Here is a 22,204-nt window from a genome sequence, read left to right as displayed (position 1 = left end):
ACTACTGCACAGGGTAGGAGACCATGAGGAACAGAACTCCTTTATCTGGGATTACAGCAACTGGAGAAACTGGCACACCTGCAGACATGCGTGGGTGTGTAGAGCACTGTGTAATCACTGGCAAACACGGAGTGAGACTGGCCAGTGAGCAGAGTGAGAGCCCTGGCAGCCAGGTCTTGCAGCAGCCAGAAGAGCTCTCCAGATGGGCAGGACAGTGGAGAGACCAGGAGAGAGCTGGCTGCTGGAGGGATCAGGAACCCAAAACCAGCTGTTGGAGAGTTGTGGCAAATAGAGGTCAGCTCAGACACCTTTGCAGGCTGTGTGCCAAAGGCACTGGAGAGAATTTGCTGGGTAGCCTGTGGGTATAAGACCAGTGGCTGGAGAGATTCCTAGTGTACCTCTGTGTGTCTGAGCACCAGCATTGGATAGTCACAGATGCCATCTGTCCCAAAATTTGAGGTAATCTTGGTTTGTCTGGTGACAGGTGTACAAGCAGTTGCTTCTTTACACGCTTTGCCAACAGTGGGAATTTTTGTCTGGATGCATCACCCAGAATGTTTAGCCAGACAAACCAGACCTCATCTCTGCCAGGCCTGGAGTTAGTGCCATTATGTTGTTCCCTTCTGTGCTTATGTCATGGCAAAGTCCTTCTGTGGCCTTAGAAGTGCCTGAGAGAGGGAACTGTGCTCTCTAAGTCCCTACAATTCCCTGTGTGCCTGCAGGACATACCTGCCCAGCCTGGCTGCTGGGGACATGGGGCTGCAAAAGCAGTCTCATCTCCATCTGGCTACCAGATTTGGCAGCTCCTGACAATTTCTTCCAGAGGTGGCAGCTGAAGGGTGCAAACAGCCCCCCACATCATTTCCTCAAGGAAAGGTTAACAGGACATCTTGCTACTAACTCAAGGTCAGACAGCAACTGTCCTCTGACACTGACACTTACCTGTGCTGGTGGAATCAGTGATATTTATGTTTCTTGCTATTATCTGAAGCCTGGTGTTCACCTACAACATTAGCCCCAGCTGCAGTTCCAAAAAGGCATGGCGTAAGGAATTAGTTTGGAACTCTTTGTCCTTAACCACTTAGCTGCTGCCACACAAAGAAATTGCATAATTTATGTTCTTCTGCTCATTTACCTCCCCTGTCCCACAAGCCAGCTTCCAGCTTGATATGTTTTCCCTTCAGTGCAGAAGCCTTCTGGCAAATCACTAGGATGAGCTCAAGAAATTGCTGTAAGACCCAGAGAACAGCGTGCCCCAGGAGTCCCTCTCCTCTTTGCTGCCTCTGCCTGCCACCCTGGTGTCTGGAGAGCAGAGCTCCTGCTCACTTGTGAGGCACATCCCTGTCTAATTCCTAACATCAGGGAAATTTGGAGAGACAGGTGTAAGCAGAAGAAACTCACCCGAGAACCAGAGATCTGCTGATTAGATGACTATGGCTAGGTGTGCCCAAAGAGTTTTAATCCTACCCTTCCTCGAAGCTCAAGCTCTTTCCAGCCTCCACACCAGGCACATGGAATTTCCCTAGTGAGTGTGGATAACCCAGCAAACAAACACAGCCCAAAATTCAAGATTGACAATCTGTTCCTTGCCTGTCCCAATTTTCACTTATATTAAAGAATGAAGAAATTAATAGGGTGTTTTTGTTATTTTTTAAATAAAATCTATTATGATGTCTGTATTATTACCAGAGGTATGTTCCAAGAACCATAAACCTGACCTCAGAATTCTCATTAGCTTCTGTTATCTGGTAGCAATTTTGGGGGGGGGTTATTTCATCACTAAGGGAATAAACAAATTGGACCTATTCTGTTTCAATAAACCAATTTGCTACAAAAGGTTGATACTCTTGGACAGTAGATGCTTGGAGACTTGCCAAATGGGAAAAGAAACTCAAAATAGGTTTTCTGCTGTTATTACAAAGAGTACTGTGTATTTATAGGTCTAAAACATATCCGCACCTCTTTAACAGTCTGTCAGACAGCTGGAAGTTTTCTAAATTACATGAAAATACCAGTTTTAGGTTCTGTCACTACAGAAACTTAGAGCGGCCAAATCCAGAGAACAGAGCAGAAGTCTACACCAAAAGGATAAGCCAGATGGGAGGGCTCTACACGGTGGCAGGCTCCACAAAACAGTCTGACTGCTCAGAGAAAGCTGAATGAATTACTGAAAGTTTTTCCTTAGACATCCATTCATGTTTGATGATGTGGAATATATGAGCCCAGATGTTTTCTCCTGTTGTATTTTAAAAGAACTCTAGCCACAAGTGATAAAAACAGTAGCTGGTAAAGGGTGCAATGATTCCAGCTACATTGTTGAGGAGGAGAAACAGCCAGTGAAACTAATCAAGGAGAAAGAGCAAGTGGGAAAGGGACTTAGAGATCAATTAGTGTCTTGTACACCTTGTTTTCCAAAACACTTTCCCCACAGCTCAACCTACCATCCAATCAAAAATGGTTAGCTAGCAGGAGATGCTCAGGTGGTGTCTATACAGCCAACACTTCCTTCCCATAATTACAGTGCTGAAGAAGCTCCATGCACAAGCCTGCTTTGGCAGCAGGAGAGATCCTCGGAGCAAGAGACAGCTTTACAGGACAGATAGCCAGGCCTTACAGCTATTAATTTATTTGATCATGTCTCCACTGTTATTTCACTGCTGACTGTAAAACAGGTTGTTTGAGCCTTGAGAGATGTAACTTTCTGGAGGGAGCAGGCTAGCTTTTGCAATATCACATGAATTGTTTTTGAGGTAATAAGTAGACTATTCCCCAGAAGACAGAATTAGCAACAAGGACAGAGCACACACCTGGAGCAAGTTAATTACTCAATATAGGACAAAAACTAATAGCTGTGAAAAAAAGCAGTTGGGGGGATGACCAAAGTGTATTTAAGGGACTTCACTTTTAAAAACCACTTGGCCCTCAAAGTAGTCTGTAATCACATATGCAAAACAGAGCTGACAAAGAAAAAATCACTGAGTTTCTTAAATTTAAGGCAGGAGGTCTTCCTCTCAAGAAGGGGAGGATGTGCTGTCTCTAGATAGATTTCTAATTTAGGAAAATAAATTCTCTCTATACAAAGATGTTGGCAGGCCTACCTAGCTCTTATCAGTTTTGTTTAGGCTTCCTAGCAAGTCACCACATGATGTCTTTAACTACAGTTAAAGAAAGCTTGTAGCTAAAAGGCTTACTAACAAAGATGTCTGCTTTTAAACTACACCTATACCTACAAAATAGGTATTCAAAAGTTCACCCAAACATCTGGGCTCAGAGGTAAAATATATTGGAAGAAGAATACAACCACACATATCCTAATGTCAACAATTACCAACCATTCATGAACCCTGTAAGTCTCACTCATCAGCCTCTCCTGATCCACTCCACTCTTTTCACCCAGGAAATTTTGCACAAAAGCTTTCAGGTGCACGGGTACAGTCCCTGGAGGATGAGCACAAAAGCTATTTCCAAGGTCAAGGTCTCTTGGCCTGTATTTTCAACACGTGTATCTAAACTTTCTTCAGCTAAGCTGTGAGATGTCAGCTTTAAGACAATTGTAGCTGTCACCAAATACTCAAAAAAAAGTCAGCCTTTAAGATATTTGAGGACTTTAACCATTTTCTGGGGTATTCAATTTGTAACAAAAGGAAGTGAATTCAAGATCAATACAAAGCATAGAACATGTGTTAATCATAATTTTATTGACAGGCTCATTCACACAAGAAAAAAGAGTGCATTTGAAGAAACAAGGTAAGCAATGGCTTTTAGAAAGACTAAAACTCTTCTATTGGATACTGATTAGCAGAAATAGGGCTGGTCCTATTCCAGGAGATCCTTATGAAAATCTAACACTTAGAAATTTGGAAGTTAAAATGTACTTTCTGGGGGGCTGAAAAAAAGCTGGCTGCAAGAAGTGGCATTACATAAATGAGTTTTAAGCTATCAGAAAGATAGAATAGGTCAGACAACACATTGGTACAGAAAATTTGGATTAATCCTAAAACCCAGAGCCATTGTAATCCTCTTCCCATTGCTTCTTCACAAGCAAACCCATTGCTTCTTCACAAGCTCCACCATCCTCTTCACAAAACAACCCAAATGGAAAGTGATCTCTGGGGGTCAATTACTCCAACCTGCCTTCTCAGACAGAGCCATCTAGAGCGATTCACACAGGACCATGTCCAGATGGTTTCTGAATATCTCTAAGAAGAGAGACTTCACAACCTCCCTTGGTCCTTCTGTGCCTGTGTTTGATCACCTTTGACTATAAAGAAGATCCTTTTGATGTATAAATGGCATTTTCCCTATTTCAGTTTGTGCCCATTGCCTCTCAACCTTGCACTAGAAAGCAGTATCCTACCTCCAGAGGTCACATCAAGCCAAGGCCCCTGCTGTGCCAAGGGTACTTGTTTGAGTCACTGCAAGGGACCATGTCCCAAGTGACAGCTGTGCACGGCCCCCAGGCAGCCTCTCCTGGCTGCCTCCATCACTGCCTCTCCTATCTCACACTGCATTTTCGTCTTCTTCTAATCAGAAAGAAAAAAGCAATAGAGAGCTGCCTCCCCACATCTATTTTCCTTTCCCCAGTCTCCTTTCCCGTCCTGTTGCCTGGATTAGACCGCTCAGTGGGATTATTTCCTCCCACACCCACCACTTGCACCTCTACACAGTCTCTTTCTCCTTTACTAGCTGCAGCCTCACATCTGTCCCACAAGCTCTTACAAATTGGTCAAGGTAACCAGAGGTGAATGTGTTGATGGTAACCTCACTCCCAGGCAACCCACATCCTCACAAGTCTTTAGGAAATGCAAGAGGATTGTACCAAGCAGTCCAGCCTAACCCACCACTCTGATACATTTATGATATAGGATCAGGCAACAAATCACACCAATATTTCTGTTTGTAATTTTTACTCCCTGTCACTTATTATCTTACTTTTATATTTCCTATTAGGTTTCCCAGCACAAGTATCAAATTTAGCAGCCTACATTTTCCTCTGTCTCCACTGGAAACCTTTCTAAAACAATGGGATTGCGGTTTTAACAACCTTATAATATCAAACTGGCTTTAGACAAGAGTTTGCAAGCTACTGTAGGCAGATCAGCTCTTGCATCCTCACATTCTGCTTTGGAAGACTTGGGTGAATGTCTTACAGTCTTGGTGATATGGTAATATTAATTTTTTTCTATTTCTTCCATAATCTTTTCTGCAGTCACTTAGGACTGGACGATTTAATGTGTGACTTCTTTATGATGTGCTAATCAAAGACGAGCACTGCAGTCAGGATCCTTTCCCCTGAAATATCTATGGTGGGAAAGGAGTGCAAACACTTTGCTCTCTCACACACCCACTCCCTGCCTACTGAAAATATATTTTTTAATGCCCACACTCAGAAGAAAGAAGTAGGAGTGCTGCAATTTTAGGATACTCATTTGGTTGAGAATTTATACAAATTCTTTCTGCTTCCCCCACCCTAAAGGCTCAGAGAGCCAAGCAGGATGCTTTCAGCTGCTCCTGGCAGGTGCCTCCAGTGGCCAAGGCATGCAGGCATCCCTCCTGCATTCCCCTGGCACTGCAGAGTCTGGACCAACCCTGAAGAGGGCTGTTGGAACAGTGCAGCCCAGTCCTCTTGTACCAAAGAGTAAAACCTCAGCTGTTATGTAAAACACACGGATTCCCTCTCCTGTGCTGAAGAGGGTTTTCTTTAGCTCCGATCCCTGCCCTGGAGGATGGCACAGATGAGATGTAAATCCATTCTTGTTCCACCAGCAGAAGAGGTGGATCCTGCCAGCCCCCTGTTTCCAAGGCCCAGCTCTCACACACGTTCACACACTTGCACTCGGGGGCGGAAGGGGTGGGGTGTCTGCCTCCCTTATGTCACTGGCGTTTACATCTCTCTCCTTCCTCAGAGGGATGTTACAGATTTGAAAAGACCTAACTCCACTCCACTGGCTTTGTCAGTAGAAAAAGGCTCCCTTTCTAAGCCTCATCTTATAGGAATGTCCATGCAGAATTGTAAAACATATATAGTGTTTGTAATATAATACATTATAATCCCACTGTCTTTTATTGAGGAGGACTGATGTGGATTTCCATTGTTTCATTATGCAAAAAGATAGATAATAAAACATTCTGCCAACCACACCGGCTGTGCAAATTAAATGTTACAAGTGACCCAAATAAAATTTAACCACTATGTTTCTCATTCTCTCCCAGTGAAGCCATAATCAGCTCTGATCCCTGACAACATATTATGGAAGCAAAATTTCCCATGTACTTCAGTTCTTTCTATATTTTTAAATAAAAACAAAGCAATTAAATTGGTATAGAGTGATTCAGATACAGTATTCTAATCTGCATTTCTATAATCTTTTAGGAAAATGCTTGTTACTGCCTAAATGGTCATAGGTTTGCTATCTGGATGATAATCCTTATGCAATTTCACACTGATTACCAAGGACTTTTACTGTGACATAGCAGATCAGAGAAGGCTCATAGGAGATTGTGTAGCAGTCTAGGTGATCTGTAAAACCATCTTACTTCCTTATTTCTTCATTTTTCTAAAATTATTACATATGACACAGCAAAACACAATACAGATGTAATAATATTAAAAATTGTTTTAAGCAATGTAAGCAGAAAGGTAGTGGAGGTGGTGATGAGACCTGAGAGGAACCTGCTGATGGATTTTGTTGTCAGAGAGCAAGACAATTTCATTGCCAGGAAGCACTTCAGAGGAGGGGGGAATTGCTAACAGCAGACAGCTCCAAATGGCATCCACACAGCATCCACACTTCTTAACTGTGTGCTTGGACAGCTGTACAGGCAGTGAAGCACAGAGACATCACCTAAGAGCAGCTGATGGTTAAACTCAGTACATCCACAAAAACCATGAGGGACCACTTTCAGGTAAAGGATTCAAATTACACAGAACAACACTTCACCAGAAATCCCTTATTTTGAAAAGTAGGGTCTGTGGTTACCATTCCTAGACCTGATTCCTCAACATACTGACATTCTGCTAGTGACAGGGAGCCCGTGCTTGGCTTTGTGCCAGCCTGCTGTGGTCAGATTTGGGTGTTGTAAACTCTCAATTTGAGCTGATTTCTATCAGCTCTGAGCCCACCACAAGTGAAGAGTTAAAGAGAAGATCACAGCCAGTTCCCCACCAGCCATTAACCTCTGCCTCCCCCAGACCTTCCCCCTTGCTCAGAGCACAAGTACACGGCCACTCCTGTTACTGCTCTCTCTTGTCCGCAGCTGTCCCAGCAAGAAGAAGGTTTCTTTCACTTTCCTCATCCTTCCCTCCCAGCCTGGGATCCAGGACAGTTTCTCCTCCCTCTAAACAGGAGGGAAGAAGCAAAGAAGACCTCTCCTGAACACCCTGGAAATGCAGCTGATTATTTTCACCCTGCATGCCCAGGACTTAGCTGCACATCTAACATTATCTACTTGGACTTAAAAGTGCACGCCCAGTGGATCTCTTTAAGTCAAATAATATGTAAGCGCTTGTTACATCCTTCAAATGGAAACAATTTTATACTTTCCTACAAACTATCAGCTGTTTCATAACCTCAGTATTCAGTTGCTTTCCTCAACTAGTTAACAGTGTTTCCGGAAATGTTCATTCCTAGAATCATGGAATTATTAAATGGGAAACAACCTCTAAGATCATTGAGTCCAACCATTAACCCAGCACTGCCAAGTCCATCACTTAGCCATGTCCCTAAGTGCTACATCCACATGTCTTTTATATACCTCCAGAGATGGTGACTCCACCACGTCCCTGAGCAGCCTGTGCCAATGCTTGACAATCCCTTCAGTGAAGAAATTCTTAGTAATATCCACTCTAAACTTCCCTCAGTGTTTTTACATTTGTCCTGTTGCATTTTACCTGGAAGAAGAGCCTGACACCCACCTTGCTTCATCCTCCATCTCCTGGTTTTGAAGGACAGCTAGAACGCACAACAGCAGCAGCAGTCAGGGTGCATCAATGTTTAAGCCAAAAATAGGATATTCTCTAAGCAGAAAATTTTGTCATTTAATTTTGAAGTTATATTGATTTAAAAAAAAAAAAGGGGCCATTGTTTGCATAGAATATGCTTTAGAAAAGTATACTGTATTGTAATTAAATTATTTTTCAATTATTTGCCAATGTGTGTCCTACAAATTTCTGTTCTCTTTGCTGTATGTCCCCCTATGTTAGGAAGGGACTTTAACAACTGTCCTAATTTCAGAAAAAAAAAAAAAATAAGATAACAGTACCAAGATGTATTCCTTCTGTCCACTCTTGCCATGCTCAAAATCACTGAATTGTCCTAGTGCATTGCTGCAATTTTTTTTCAAAATCCCATTTCACAGATTGTATTGGATTACTAAGATGCACAAGTGAATTTCCAGCCAACGCTTGGGCACAAAAAACCATTCAGCAAGAACACCCTACTCATCCTGTACTCCTAATGAACACACAGGTTTTACCTGCCTTTGGGAAGCTTTACCCAGTGGGTAAACAAAATTTATCCTCTTTCAAAGCCTGCTGCAGACCCAAGAGTCTCCTCAGAAAAGCAACACCTCCACAGCCACCCAGCAGCCAGGTAGTTCCAACTCTGTGCAGAAATGCAGGATAATTCCAGTTGGATTTCCCCAGCAGGTGCACTCAGCCCTTGCTATCTCCTGGGGAGCAGAGACAACTCCGTGACAGAGAGAGGCCCTGTGGGGACAGCTCTGTGAAAAACTGAGCCTGGAAACACATTTCAGCCTCACATCAGGTTTTGTTGCTTCTACATCTGCTCTTCTTTCCTGTGTGATGTGTCTTTCCCCCAAGCCAGGGATCCTCAGACCTGTGCCTTGCTTGATCTCACCATAGGTAAGGGGTGGCTCTGTGTGTGGAAAAGTCTCTCCTCCAACCCGTGCTTTCAAAGAAAGACTCAGTAGTCTTCTGTTGTCTGGTCTCAAGGTAGTTTATTGCATGTTATCTAAAAGATTTTCTTCTTGAGCTGCTGTGGTTTGCTCAGCTGCTCAGGCAGAGGCACACACACCCTGACATCCTCTCTGACTCCCATCTTCTTCTCTCCCACCCAGGGCTGGTGCTATCTTTTATATGGTACATTACGTGTTAAATGTTTATAATTTTTCCCCAATGCCTATTACCTATATTAAATGGTGTTTTTCTACTCTAAACCAATCTGTGAGTGCCAACGTCACCAAGAACATGGAGGTGTGGGAACCCCAGGTTTGGTCTGGGGTCTCATGTAGTGGTAAAGTCTCTCCTCCAACCCGTGCTTCCAAAGAAAAGCTCCGCAGCCTCTTGCTGTTCGGTCTCAAGGCAGTTTATTGTTAGTTATCTAAAAGATTGTCTTCTTGGCCTGCGGCTGCTTGGTCAGCAGCCCAGGCAGAGGCACACACACACACCCTGACATCCTCTCTGTCTGCTGTCTTCTTCTTCTCCCTCCCCCCACCCAGGACTGCTGCTATCTTTTATATGATATATTATATATAATATGTTTATAGTTTTTCCCCAATACCTACTACCTATATTAAAAAATGCTTTTCTACTCTAAACCAATCTGTGAGTGCCAACATCACCAAGAACATGGAGGCAAGGAAGAAGAAGGAAGAAGAACAGGATCAGCCTACTTTCCTCCATCTTAGAACTTCTGACCCCCATGTACAAAGTAAAACCCCCCCTGTACAAGTTCTAAAACCCCCCCTGTAGAATACTAAAAAAATTTTCCTTCTGTTTTGTAACTACTTTTACTATACAATCTAACCCTTTGTGACTTCTTGTTCCACCTTCAAAGTTGGTAACTCATTCCATGGCTCAAACTCAAAATCACAGCTGTTTCCAGCTGCCTGCCAGGGTCTCAAATGCTTCTGACCAAGGCCTGGAACATCCAAAAATGTCTGAGGGACATTTTGAGTTCTGACAGCAGCTCTCCAAGCAGCTGTGCAGCAGACACTGCTGGCTGCCATGTGCTCGAGACCAGCTCCCTGACGTGTGTCCTGCATCCCACCTGCTCCTGCTCCTGACCCCCTGCGCTGCATTTACCTGCCTGCCACGCTCCTCGTGCCGCTCGTCCGTCAGGCACACACACCTGGCCCTTTCCAGAGCCATCTCACATGTCAAGGATCCTTGTCAGCACATTATGGTGGGTGTGCTGCTGCCAGCCTGGGCCAGGTCCCTTTGTTTGCATGCATTTATTGCCATTAGCTTTGTTCTGCCCATGACAGAAACCTGATATTAGCCCCTGTAGTTTTATGATCAGTTTAGGTCTTAGTTACTAATGAAACCAAGACAGGATTGAAAATACACTTTTCCACAAGTCTGGGAATTGAATGGAGACTAGCTGCTTCATCAGAAAGAAAGCTGTTTTACTCTTTCAGATGCTTGTTCCTTAGCCTAACTGCTAAGGTCTCATTTGTACTTTAATTATTGTTACTTAGTTTGTTCAGGAAGTTTTAACTTGCTTGCTCCTCACTTTGCAGGTCAGAGGTGTCCTTTGTGAATACAATGCAATCTGTTTGCAAGAGAAGCAGCAAGGAAAAGTCATAATTTTTCAATAAAGCACCTTGTAATCATTTAGAAAATGAATTTTAAGTGTTTTCAGATAGTCCTTCTAGTGAAGCAGAAATCTGATGGAGGGACAGGGAAATTGTTTCAGAGAAACTGTGGAACAGAAGTTTAGTGGCATGCCAAAATTTCCTGATGGAAAAAAAGACAAAGCAAAGTTGTGATCAGTATTCAGTTCAGCTTACTGGAGGTCTGCATGTGTTACCCTCTGCATGTCCTTCCCTCTTTAATTATCTTGCCAGCTTCAGTGGCTCTCAGTCTCAGGGTCACCAAAGCTACTTGCTGGTAACCTGATTGCCAACAACAACCAAGGACTCAGAATTGCCTGTTTTGATTATTGTTTAATTTTCATTCAATTCACAGTCAGTCCATGGTGAAAAGGGCTTCTTAATGTCTGTCTCGTGATCTGGCAACTCTCACCAATGAATGAAAATAGCTGCCCCTTGGAAAGGAGTACAAGTCCAGAGCTATTGGTCACTCAAGGACACCCAAATGCCAGCAGTAGCTATTTCCTCCTAAAAGAGCCTGTCCCAGATGTGCATTTATTCCCCCATCTCCACCACCCTTAGGTGATACTTCAGCTTCTTCCAGTGAAGTCGACTGAAAAATACTTGCTGTGCAAAGATAAAAGTAAAGCAACAATTAATACTGGGTGAGGGCGTTGCTGAAGTTTAAAGGAGAAATGCTGGAAGACATTCACAGAGAGAAATGTGGAGATGATGGGCATGTCATTTTGCAGCACCAGAGCTCTTTCTGATGTGTGATTTCACATGGTCTTAACTGGCAGAAAATTTTCAGAAGACTTTTTCAAAACAAAAATTCAGAATTACTCTGAACTTCTTTAGGCACAGCTCAATCAGGCTTGAGTCAGGGGATGAGAAGGGGAAAATTAAAAAAATATAATGGAACACAGGCCAGTACCTCTCACTTTGCTCTCTAGCATTTCACTGCCCACCTGTGAGGTAAGAGCAACTCCAAGACTGCAGCCAGTTTTCCCTGGGCTCTCTAGATCTGGGTGACACGACAGCAAGGAAGCTGCAGGAGCCTGTGAAGAAAACACCACTAACAATGAATTGGCAGCTCAGTGTGAGAGGCAGATTTGTCAGGGATTTAATTTGTCTTCCTCACACAGGTGCTTCTTCACTGCAGCCACCACCAAGGTCCCTGGAAGAAGGACTGTACCTTACAGGAGGGCATGTGCGAAAATATTTGATAGCTGGCCAGTACATAATACTCCTCTTGAAATATTCAGGGAAAGAAAATGGTATATTCCTTCAACTGCCTCTTCTCTTTCAATTCTTGCAACTCAGTCTCAGTGGTTTTCCTGTGTGAGAAACCCTAGCTAACTAGGAATAGCTTCAGGATATTTGAGGTCTCATCTTTGTGACATCAACACAAGGACATTGATAGTTCCAAGGTGCTAGGGAGAAAGTGGTGGTGGTGTTATTGTAATAAAAAATAGTATAAAAATAGTAATGATCTCATTCACAAGAACTGGGGAGGGCCAGAGACCTGCCATTTCATGAAAACCGTAATATCAACAAATATCTGAAACATGACTCCAAAGAGTCTCTCAGAGTGGCTTTTAAATAATTGAAGAGGGAGTTTAGGTGCTGCTGAATGATGATGCTCTGGGCTTTCAGGCCAAGTTTTCTGAAGTTTACTACAGACTCCAAACAGGGAGTGCATTCTAGCTTGAAAGCAGATCAGAGTGAGCATCGAGCTGCCCTGGGATCAAAGTTTGTTAATATTTTAATGTTTCTAACATGATGCAGAGTGCATGAGAAGCATAAGCCTTGGGGACCATCCAGCTTAATTTATGTAGTGAGTCACTACCAAAAGAAAGGCCGTAGTTCTGCCTTCCTGATGGCACATTCAATTCTGGCTATTCTCAATAGTCCAATATGGAGGATTAAAACAACCTCTTCTTCCCCTTCTACATTTTTAACAAAGACAATAGAAAATTAAACTGGTTCAGGACAATAATAGGCAATCAGGAAAAGATGTTGGAGCTGACTGTCATTAACTATACCGCTTTTCAGTCTAGCACAGAGATAAATAAGATCAGCATTTGGCAAACAAAACAGTCATGCTGGTGCTGGAATAATTGCATGCATTGTCAGAAATGCAAGTAAAGGCCTTCAAATGTTCTGCCTACTTAACATCAACTCTGCTTTATTTAAACAGAGCAAACACAAAATAGGGAAAAGTAACACTGTGAGCCACAAATGGGTAACAATAATCACAAAAAGCTGAGCAGAGCACGTGTGATGGGCCCCACCATGGGAGTTGCAGTAGCAGGCTGCCTGCCCAACACACAGTGGGGTCAGGGAGAGGACAGACCTCTCAGGACTCTTCTTTGCCCTAACAATCCCAGGCAAAGCATTGGTTCTCCAACTTCATGGGCAGAGGGCTTAGAACAAGAACTTCTCCAGACAGAGGGTGATGTAGCACGGATGTTTTCCCTAAGAAGAAAAAAATTTGCCAGCCTCAGCCTGCAAGCCTTAGTTCTGTTGTGAGCAGACTGAGATAGAGTCCCAGTCTCCAGATAGCTTTGGATGCCGAAAACCACTGTGCTATCAACAAAGGCTTTGCCTCTCCTGCTGTCCCTGCTGCTTCTTGTAATTTTGTTTGCTCAGGGCTGTGCCTGTGCTCCCGACAACAAACTTCCTGCAAGTCACAGGAGGTGTCCTGGGAGGTGTCCCCCACCCAAGGGAGTCCATATGCACCACAGGACATTAAAACTGCTCCTGCTTTCTCCCTCCTAGTACACAATACTGGGAACTAAGGGAAGATCATCTGTGCAGCAGGACTCCCAACTCAGGCCTCCCAAAGCAATGAGTTATCTTGCACTGCTGCCCTGCAGTGCAAGTTCTAGATTTCCATGGCTAGGGTGAGAGCTTGCAATTTTTTTAAGTGAATTGAAGGCAAGCAAAGGCTGTGAGTTTGGCTTGATCACCAGTCCCTGAACCATCTCAATTTTACAGCTTCTGGTGGCAAGATTTATAGTGAATTCAGCTATTTTAGGTGAGCTTTAATCCTCAAAGGAAATAAGGGAAAGCAGGTTGATGTTCTCATCTGATAAAGCAACAGACCTCAATATATCAGGCAGCCTTTTTACCTGACAAAGAAGCAAAAACTGCAGTTCTGTGTATTCTAGTGAGTGATTTCTACCTCGTTATGGAAGGCTGTATACACTGATAAAAGGTTTTATCCTAGTTTGAAAAAAAAATGAAGACTCTGATTGTTTTGCTACAGCTTTGTTCATCCTATCACAGCATGATTCCCCAGAAGATCTCACTAAGAATGATGCACTGTTCTGTTTTTGTCCTGAAAAGTGGCACATCTCAGAGATGCTGCAACATGTCACTGGCTTGGTGTTTGTAAAAGGCTCCACAGCAGCCAGACAAGCCAAGGGCTTCAGGAGGCAGAAAGACACTGTAGGGGCCAGCTAATACTGTGGCAACCTGGAGAGTGCTGCTGCCTGAAGCTGTTAAAGAAGCACCAATCATTGATCTGGACCTCCAGTGGATCTCCCAAAATAGCCTGGTACTGACTATCCTACTGGAAAAGGGAGTAGCTCAGCCAAAAGCCTGCAAGCATCTGGCACCAACATGCCTCCACATGTCGTGAATGCCTGCTAGCAAAGCCTCATATGGCCATTATCCTATGAAAGGTTCATTTGCATATCTGTGCCACTTGGGAAGTGAATATTGTTTATATCAGCCAAGAGCTGATGACAAAAAAGGGAACGTCTGCCTGGGACATGGTGTGCTTTCAGAAACCAAAGTGCATTGGTCTGCCAACACATTGCCATGAGACATGGCAAACAGCTTCACGATTTGAACATGGGAATGGCACCACAGCTAAAGTCATAACTGGCCAGCGTCAGATGTCGACACAATATTGTACACACCTAAAACAGGGTCTCCACCCACCTGCAGCACAAGGTGGGAAGAAGTCTGGAAGAAAAAGACCACAAAGAACAACCCCAAGCTAGTGCAACCCAGATGTAGCAAAACTGGGCTTGTCATCACTGCCAGCTGGGGAGATGGTGCAGAATATGAATCTCAGATCTAAAAGCACATTGACCCCTACACTGCCTCAGAGCCCACCACACCTGTCAAGAGCTACTCCTATCACAGGGTAAACCACGTCCCGGTGACTCAGAGAGCACATATGGCACCTTTAGAAGGTAGCAGGGATACAACAGCTTCTTCAAGAGCATATGTTCACCTTTCTCCCACACCTACACAGAAGCACAAGGTGCAGAACATGTTCCACACACACATCATCGTCACAGCCACAGCAGAATACAGTCTGCTCCCAGGAGGGGCAGGGGTGTTGCAAACATTGAGCCCTTAGGCAGATCTCAAAACTCTGCAGTGTCTTCATCTGTTGTGGTTCTGCCATGCTGAAGCTGTGCTCAGGCTGAAACCAAGTCTTCTTGCTTGCTTTGGGCTGGCTCTCGGCTGGGTCTGGGGCACCAGTTCGCACCCTCAATCAAACATGTACTGGGGAAAAAGGGGATAAGGGACAATTCTGGGCAACATTTTTCTAACATTTGTTTCCTCTTAGAGGCATATCAAACACAAATTTTCATATAGAGAAAAGCAGGTACTACTTTTTTTACAAAACTTCTCGTATTGGTTAAGAGACCACATTTTGGTGTCTTACAGATGACCAGTCAACCCCATCATCACCATAACAGAACAAGACCCTGAGACCAACAGCACAACCTTGCAAGCCCTTTTTTGCTTTTGGAGAACCTCTTTTACTGAGGTGAAAGTGAATTTTGAGTGAACTGTGGAGGAGCAAGGAGATATTTCCAGCTTGTTTCGCTTTTTTTAAAGATCGTTTTGGATAACCTGGTTAACCAGAAGTCATTGTACTGCTCAATAACTCAACAGAGTACAATATCCCCTCCTACATTATGCAAAAGGACAAGCTGAACAGCAACTGCACATTAATCTAGACTTGAAAAAAACAATTATTTATTTGCTTTTAAATCTGTAAAATTCTATGGAGACTTTTGCCTCTCTGCTGATTTTGTGGGCAAGGACAGCTGGAAAGGGTTTCCGGCATCTGCAACGTCTGTGGGGAGGCTTTCCACACAGTGTGAAAGCCCCTCTCCTGATGTGGCTGGAAAGGCTCTCACCATATCACAGGAGTCACTCACCAGCCTCCTTTGTTTTTACCGAGTCGATAAAAGAAATTCTCACCACTGTGATTGACTGATACTTTGATGGAGCTGCAAAGATGCAGGAGGCATAAAATCAGCTGCTGCACAGATGTCCCAAGCATATGCTGCCAGTACCTTCTGTCTTGGGTTGCATCTACCCTATTATTTTAGTACTGGACTTATCTTTTAGCAGCAAGTGCTAATCATTCCACACTGGGTTGCGATGGTGAGGCCTCTGCAGCTTGTCACTGCAGACCAGAATGATATTAGAAAAATCAATTTATGACTTAAATAAGGAAAGAATAAAAGAGTCCAAAGACAAGATACACTGTCACAAATATCTAAAAGACAGCAATGTGAGCCTTAAATGCTTCAAATAAGAGAATTTTGGCTCTTTTCAAAACAAAACAAAACAAATTAAATTATTTGCCAGCACTTTAAATAAAACAGTTTGGTTTGTTAGGCACTCCCAGACAAACATAAATTAAATAAAAAGATGCAAAACCAGTAATAAATACCTCTTTATTGGTAAAAATATTGTAGCACTGGGGAAGAGGCAATAAGTTCAAGTTCCTCCTCTTCCCTCATCTCTGCATTAGCTGCCATAAAAAAGACATTTTATTACAGCAGGATCCTTTAAACTGGAACAGAAATCCATGAGTTGGGAATATGCTAGAGGTCTATAAAATCAAGAATAACAAAGAGACAGTGAAAAACAACTAATCCTTTTCTTTTCTAATATAATAATAAGGAGGCATTAAATGTTCCAAACAAACAAGAGATGCATCTTCTTATTGGCACAGACTTACCCTGAGGATTACCCACTAATCACAGGGGAAATTATGCATTTGCATGGATTCAAAAAGCAATTAGACGAACCCATGGAAGGAAAAGGAAATTCATCAATAGCTAATAGGCACCAGGGCTTTTCCTCTGGTTGAAGATGTTCCTGAAACAGGAGTCACTAACGTCTGGGAGAGTTTGATCGTATGATCCACTGTGGTCATCCATCACTTAAAAATCATAGAATAGTTTGGGTTGGAGTGGTCTTTAAAGTTCATTACTCCCACATCCCAAGCCACATCCAGCCTTGCCTTGAACACTTCCAGGAATGGGTCATGTACAACTTCTCTGGGCAACCTGTTCCTGCACCTCACCATGCTCACAGTAAAGAAGTTTTGTGTAATATTTCATCTAAATCTACCCTCTAATCTAAATCACTATCAGGAGGTGTATGAGACCTCATTAGCTTAAACCCCTCTCAGGGCATCCACAGGATTGGACGGGCTTTCAGAATAAAAAAAAAAACACAACAACAACAAAAAAAAGACAACAAGACAGACACAGAAAATTAGCTCCCATTTTACACTTAAACGAAGTAAAGGAGGAAGATTAAGATTGTCTTACATCTTCTTCAGATTGAGTTGTTGGGGTGAGGTAAAATGTCTACAGCAAATAGTAAGACCCTGTGTGATTAGGAGGTGCTCATTACTTTTTGAAGTTTAGTTTCCCAACTACAGGACAAAAATAGAAGAATGTTTTCAAAATCGGTGTTTCGTGATAAATGCTTGTCACTGAAACAGTGCATTTGAACAACTCAGAGGAGACAGAATACCTGTGTTTGAACATATTTGTAATTTATTTTGAGTTTTTGGGTATACATGACAGGTGCTGCAAATAAAACACTAATCCTTTTTCTTATATTGCCACCTGGTGGTCCTGGGCATGTGGAAGCTACCAACTCACTGATTTTTCAGTGAAATGACCACAGGTCAGGCACTTAAAATAGCATCCATTTCTTTTCCTCTGAGATAGATGGTAAACAATTTTTAAATCTAGAGTTTTAGGGGAGAGGGGCTCTTTTGCGTTTGCAACCAATATAACAGCACCTGTGTCAGCTCTCAATTATCTAAATAGATGGCTGCAATGGCCACCCCAAGTCACAGGAAAACAAAAATGGATTGCAGCTCTGCCATGGGCTCTGGACACATGTCTGGGCTGTGTGCCTTGCTCTCTGGGGCCAGGCGCCCCACGCTCAAATGGAGGCAGGAGATAGAGGGAGCTTCCAGCCAGAGCCAAACCATCTTTCCTCTGCCCTTTCCACCTCACCAGTGGTGGAAGCATGAACATCTAACTATTATGCCAGGAGCTCTTTTGTTCCCAGAAGCAGCCATGTGGCCAGAGCTCCCATCTGGTGGGGATGTTGGAATACACTGCACAGTGGGTACAGGGATGTTCCCAGCTCTGCAAACACACATTAAAATCTGCAGCTCTGTCTTGGGATTGCATCACCACCACACACAGGCAAGTGCATGCAAAGAATAGTGTAGGAGAATTATATGATAAGGTTAAAGAGAAGAGAGTTATAGATTTGGACTCCCTAGGTAAGGAAATTGCACCACAGATTTTAGGCACTTAATCTATTGTAGAGACCATGGACACTTGTCCAGTTTGGGGTTTTCCCAACACAGGAAAGATGATGTTAAACTGGAGCAAGTGTAGCAGAGGACCACTAAGGTAGAGAGAGCTGGATCAGGTGCCCTGTGGAGGAGGGTGGAGGGATGGGTCAGGTTCAGCCTGGGGAAGAGAAGGCTTTGCAGGTACTTGGTAGCAGCCTTCTGATGCTAAGGAGACTGTGAAGATGATGGAGCCCAGCCCTCTACAATGAAGAGATGAAGGAAGGTAAGAGGGCATAAAATAAAACAAGACAGGTTCAGAACTGAGAAAATTAGAAGAACATTTTTCACCATGAAGGCAGTCAGCAGTCAAACTGTGCAGTCTTCATCTTCTGAGATTCTCAAGACCAGACTGGCAGAATTTCTGAGCACCTGGTGTGATTTCACAGTTGACCCTGCCTGGAGCAGGTTGGAAGTGAGGCTTCCTGAGCTCTCTTCCAATTTTAATAATCACATGATCCTATTGCTCTGTGAAACATAATGTTTTTATTACAGCTTTGAGCTAGCAATTTTCAGTACTACTAATCTTTGGAAATTAGAACTTTTGAGCAATTCATAGGAATTGCAGAATTTCACATCAGAGACGTAATTCCTCTTTTGAGCTATGACAATACCTTTTACATGATAAAACACACCAATTTTCTTTTTGATGGGTAGAAAAAGCTGAAGTTGCCATTTGTCTAGTAACAGCTAAGCAAAACAAATATTTCTACCTTTTTATTAGCTTTAATGGCCTACATTCCACACACTTGTAACTATAGGGATGGTCTGCCAGCCTGATTCAATGCTCATCAGCTGTAAAGGGGCTCCCACTCTATTAGTCCCAATAGACTTAGTGACCTGGAGCTGTTACTGAAGGCACAGCAATGTCTGTGATATAAAGAGACTGCATGCACACACCAAAGAAGCAGAAGTTTGACCAGAACACCCACAGGAGGCTTCTACATCACACTTTTAGCACCTGTTGAGGTCAGACAGACCCACCCTGAAGACCTACACAGAACCTACAGGCATCTCAGGAGCTTCTCTGCACTGCAGCTGTTTCAACCTCCCTGGCTGAACTTCTGCAGAGAGAGAATCTGTGCCACAGCTCGGTGCTCTCTGTGGACAGTGATGAAAACTTGTAGCATCCAGAGAACTGAACACAGGACTGCCTGTCATGTCAAAAGAAAAAAACTTAAACAGCAGGAAGCGCCTACACTCTAAAAAGTGTGTCTGTGGAGTACAGATATTCTCAGAGAGGCACATCTTTATATGATAACTCACAGGAAGGAGACTCTCCAAGATTATGAAACAGAGAGACAAATGGAACAATCGCTTTATCTTGAAAAGCACTTGGAAAGCTTCCCCTGGGGAGACTGCAGTCAATTCATTTCTGTAGAGGAGAAAAGTTCCCCCCATTGGCAGGTAGACAGCTTATGCTTTAGCAAGGGAGGAGGGCTTGCTGCTCACACTTATGCCAGTAATTTGTTGTCAGGGAGAAAGGAGGTAATGCTGCTGGACAGGCTGTGTAAATACCAAAAGCCCAAAACCCCTAGCAAAGGAAGAATCAGAGACATAGGAAGCAGAATGGAAAATACCAAGAGGATGTTATACTTGATACATTTGAATTCTCCCAGGATCATGTATTAGAAAGCATTGGATTATCTTACAACAATAGGAAGAGAGAAAAAGCTGTTGAGAAAACAAGGATTGCTTACATAAGTATTTAGAGGCCTGCAGGAATGGAAAAGGGACCAAGAAGGCAAATCATATTCTTAGAAGAGCGGGTGAGTAAAGAGAGAAAAATCCTTGGAAAAAAACAAAATGAAGCTGGACAAGATGGGTGTTAGCACAAGCTTTTGAGGCAAGGGGAATAACTCTTCTGCAGTAGAAAAAAAAAAACCTGTTTGGTGCATCCCTTGTTATTTCAACTGTGATCTGCTGGAATCTATACAAGGGTGACACCACCACAACACAGCAATTACCTCAGGCACAACACCTCCCCTCATCTGTGCTGCTGTAATGTTGGCTGAGTCCTGCAAAAACCAAGTAAAGTAGCAGCTCTCCTTGAGGACTTCAAGTCCAGGGCACGTCTGGTTGGTAGAGCTACCCCAGGATACTGGAGCTAGCCCCCATTATTATGGTACAGCATTGGGATTTGTCACATGGTCTACCCTAAATTCCCTTCAGAAAGAGAGAGAGGTAATTTCTAGCTTTATTATTGCATTACAGCATAGGATGAGTTGCTGCAGAAAATAAAATGACGATGTTTGGATATTGAACACAAACTCCACAAATACAGTCACGAGAGCTGGTCACACAAGGTGACAGCAAGAGCTGTGCTTGAGTAAGAGTACCAGGGGCTGGCAAAGGGAGCCCATAGCTCCCCCAGCTCCCTACAGCAAACACAGAAGCAGGATGACGGGAATCTGGTGGTTGGCATAGGAAAAAAAGGCAGCTCCTGGCTGGGGGAAAAAATTGTCTCTGAAAGGATATCCCACAACTGTTTGAGGGTGTGCCAGTGCACAAGGCAAAAATGGGAACGTTTGGAGGGTCAAGGGCATGGCATGTCACAGGGAAAACACACTGCCCTGCCCTGCTGCCTCAAAACTACCACAGCAGAGCCTGATAAGGACTGCTGATAAAAGAGCAGTAGAGGGGCATTGCTGAACTGTGTTCAACAACTCCCGCCTCCACCAGCTTCTAGCGTACAAAAGGCAAATTCTGATTTTTGTCCTGTCAGTGATTTTCCCTCATCTTTTGTACAGCTCCAGATGCTCCTTAAAACGGAGCAAGTTATATTTTTGCTTCTCATTTCAGTTATTTTAAAGTTTCGTTATTTGTAACAGCCACTTCTTTAAAGTGAGATTTGAGTCTAAATGAGGACACAGCTGCTTCCTCCTCTTCCCTCATCTCTGCATTAGCTGCAGTTGGCAGTGAGCCTTGGAGCATTATCATTTCTTCATGTTAAATATTTTGGAAAACAGAGATTAGTCAGAGTTACCAAAGCGATATTTTCAATAGCTCAGAGTTCAATAATTGACTTGCTTGAAATTTTCTACCAGTTCTAGTTACTTCTGAAGTCTCAGCCCACAAGAGAGACAACAGCAGGATAACACTTTTTTTAAGGCTTAGCACGATGCATAATCTGCTCCTTTGCCATTTCATATCTGAAGAAATTAGCGCAATTGATAGCTTGGCAGCAGTGTTTAGGGAGCTTGCCACATGGAACCCAGGTAGGAGTTCCTCAGGCTGAACGTCAGCATCCCACATCCTCCTAGTTTACACACACAGTTTGTTTGTCCTCCTCATCCACCAGACACCACGGCATGCTCACCTCTAATGTCAGTGTTAGCATAGCTGTTGGTTCTACACAGACTTAAGGATGCCTACACCTGCATCCTGAACTGAAAGATTTAGGATCGCTTTGGACAATCTCAGTAACAACTTGATTTTGGTTATGAACAGCAAGACCCATGCTATTTCTTGCTTGCTTTGTCACACACACATCTACTGTAACACGAAACAATCCTCCTCCTTTAGGCCTGATTACATAAAACAGTTTGTTCACATCTTTGACCACAAAGTCTCTTCAAATTCAGCATAAAGCCAGTAAATACTGATAATATGCTTCCAAAATCTTCATGGGATGGCTTTACCTCAAATGTATCAAAAGGTAAAAGAATGTTCTTTACAAAACTTCAGTTTATCCCATCAATTTTCTCAACTCCATTTTCAGTGGCACTGTACAACAAGCAGAGTATTTCAGAGCACTAGGTACACTGACAGCAGCCCATTTCTTAGTATTTTTTATGTGGTGATTTACATGTTGAAAAGATATGAGTGGATTTATGAGAAGATAAAGGTGTATATAAAAGTCACACCTACTAAATGCATAGCAAAGTGATGAGTGTATTATAAACATTTACATTTAGGAGACCAACAGACTAATCTGGTGCATTTAAAGCTGGAACAATGAATGTGATTGAGTCACCAAGTCCCACGGGTAATGCAGTG

This window comes from Lonchura striata, chromosome 1, assembly GCF_046129695.1.
Source record: "Lonchura striata isolate bLonStr1 chromosome 1, bLonStr1.mat, whole genome shotgun sequence".
Classification (NCBI taxonomy): domain Eukaryota; kingdom Metazoa; phylum Chordata; class Aves; order Passeriformes; family Estrildidae; genus Lonchura; species Lonchura striata.
The sequence above is the reverse complement of the archived record's forward strand: the minus strand, read 5'-3'. Positions refer to the sequence as shown.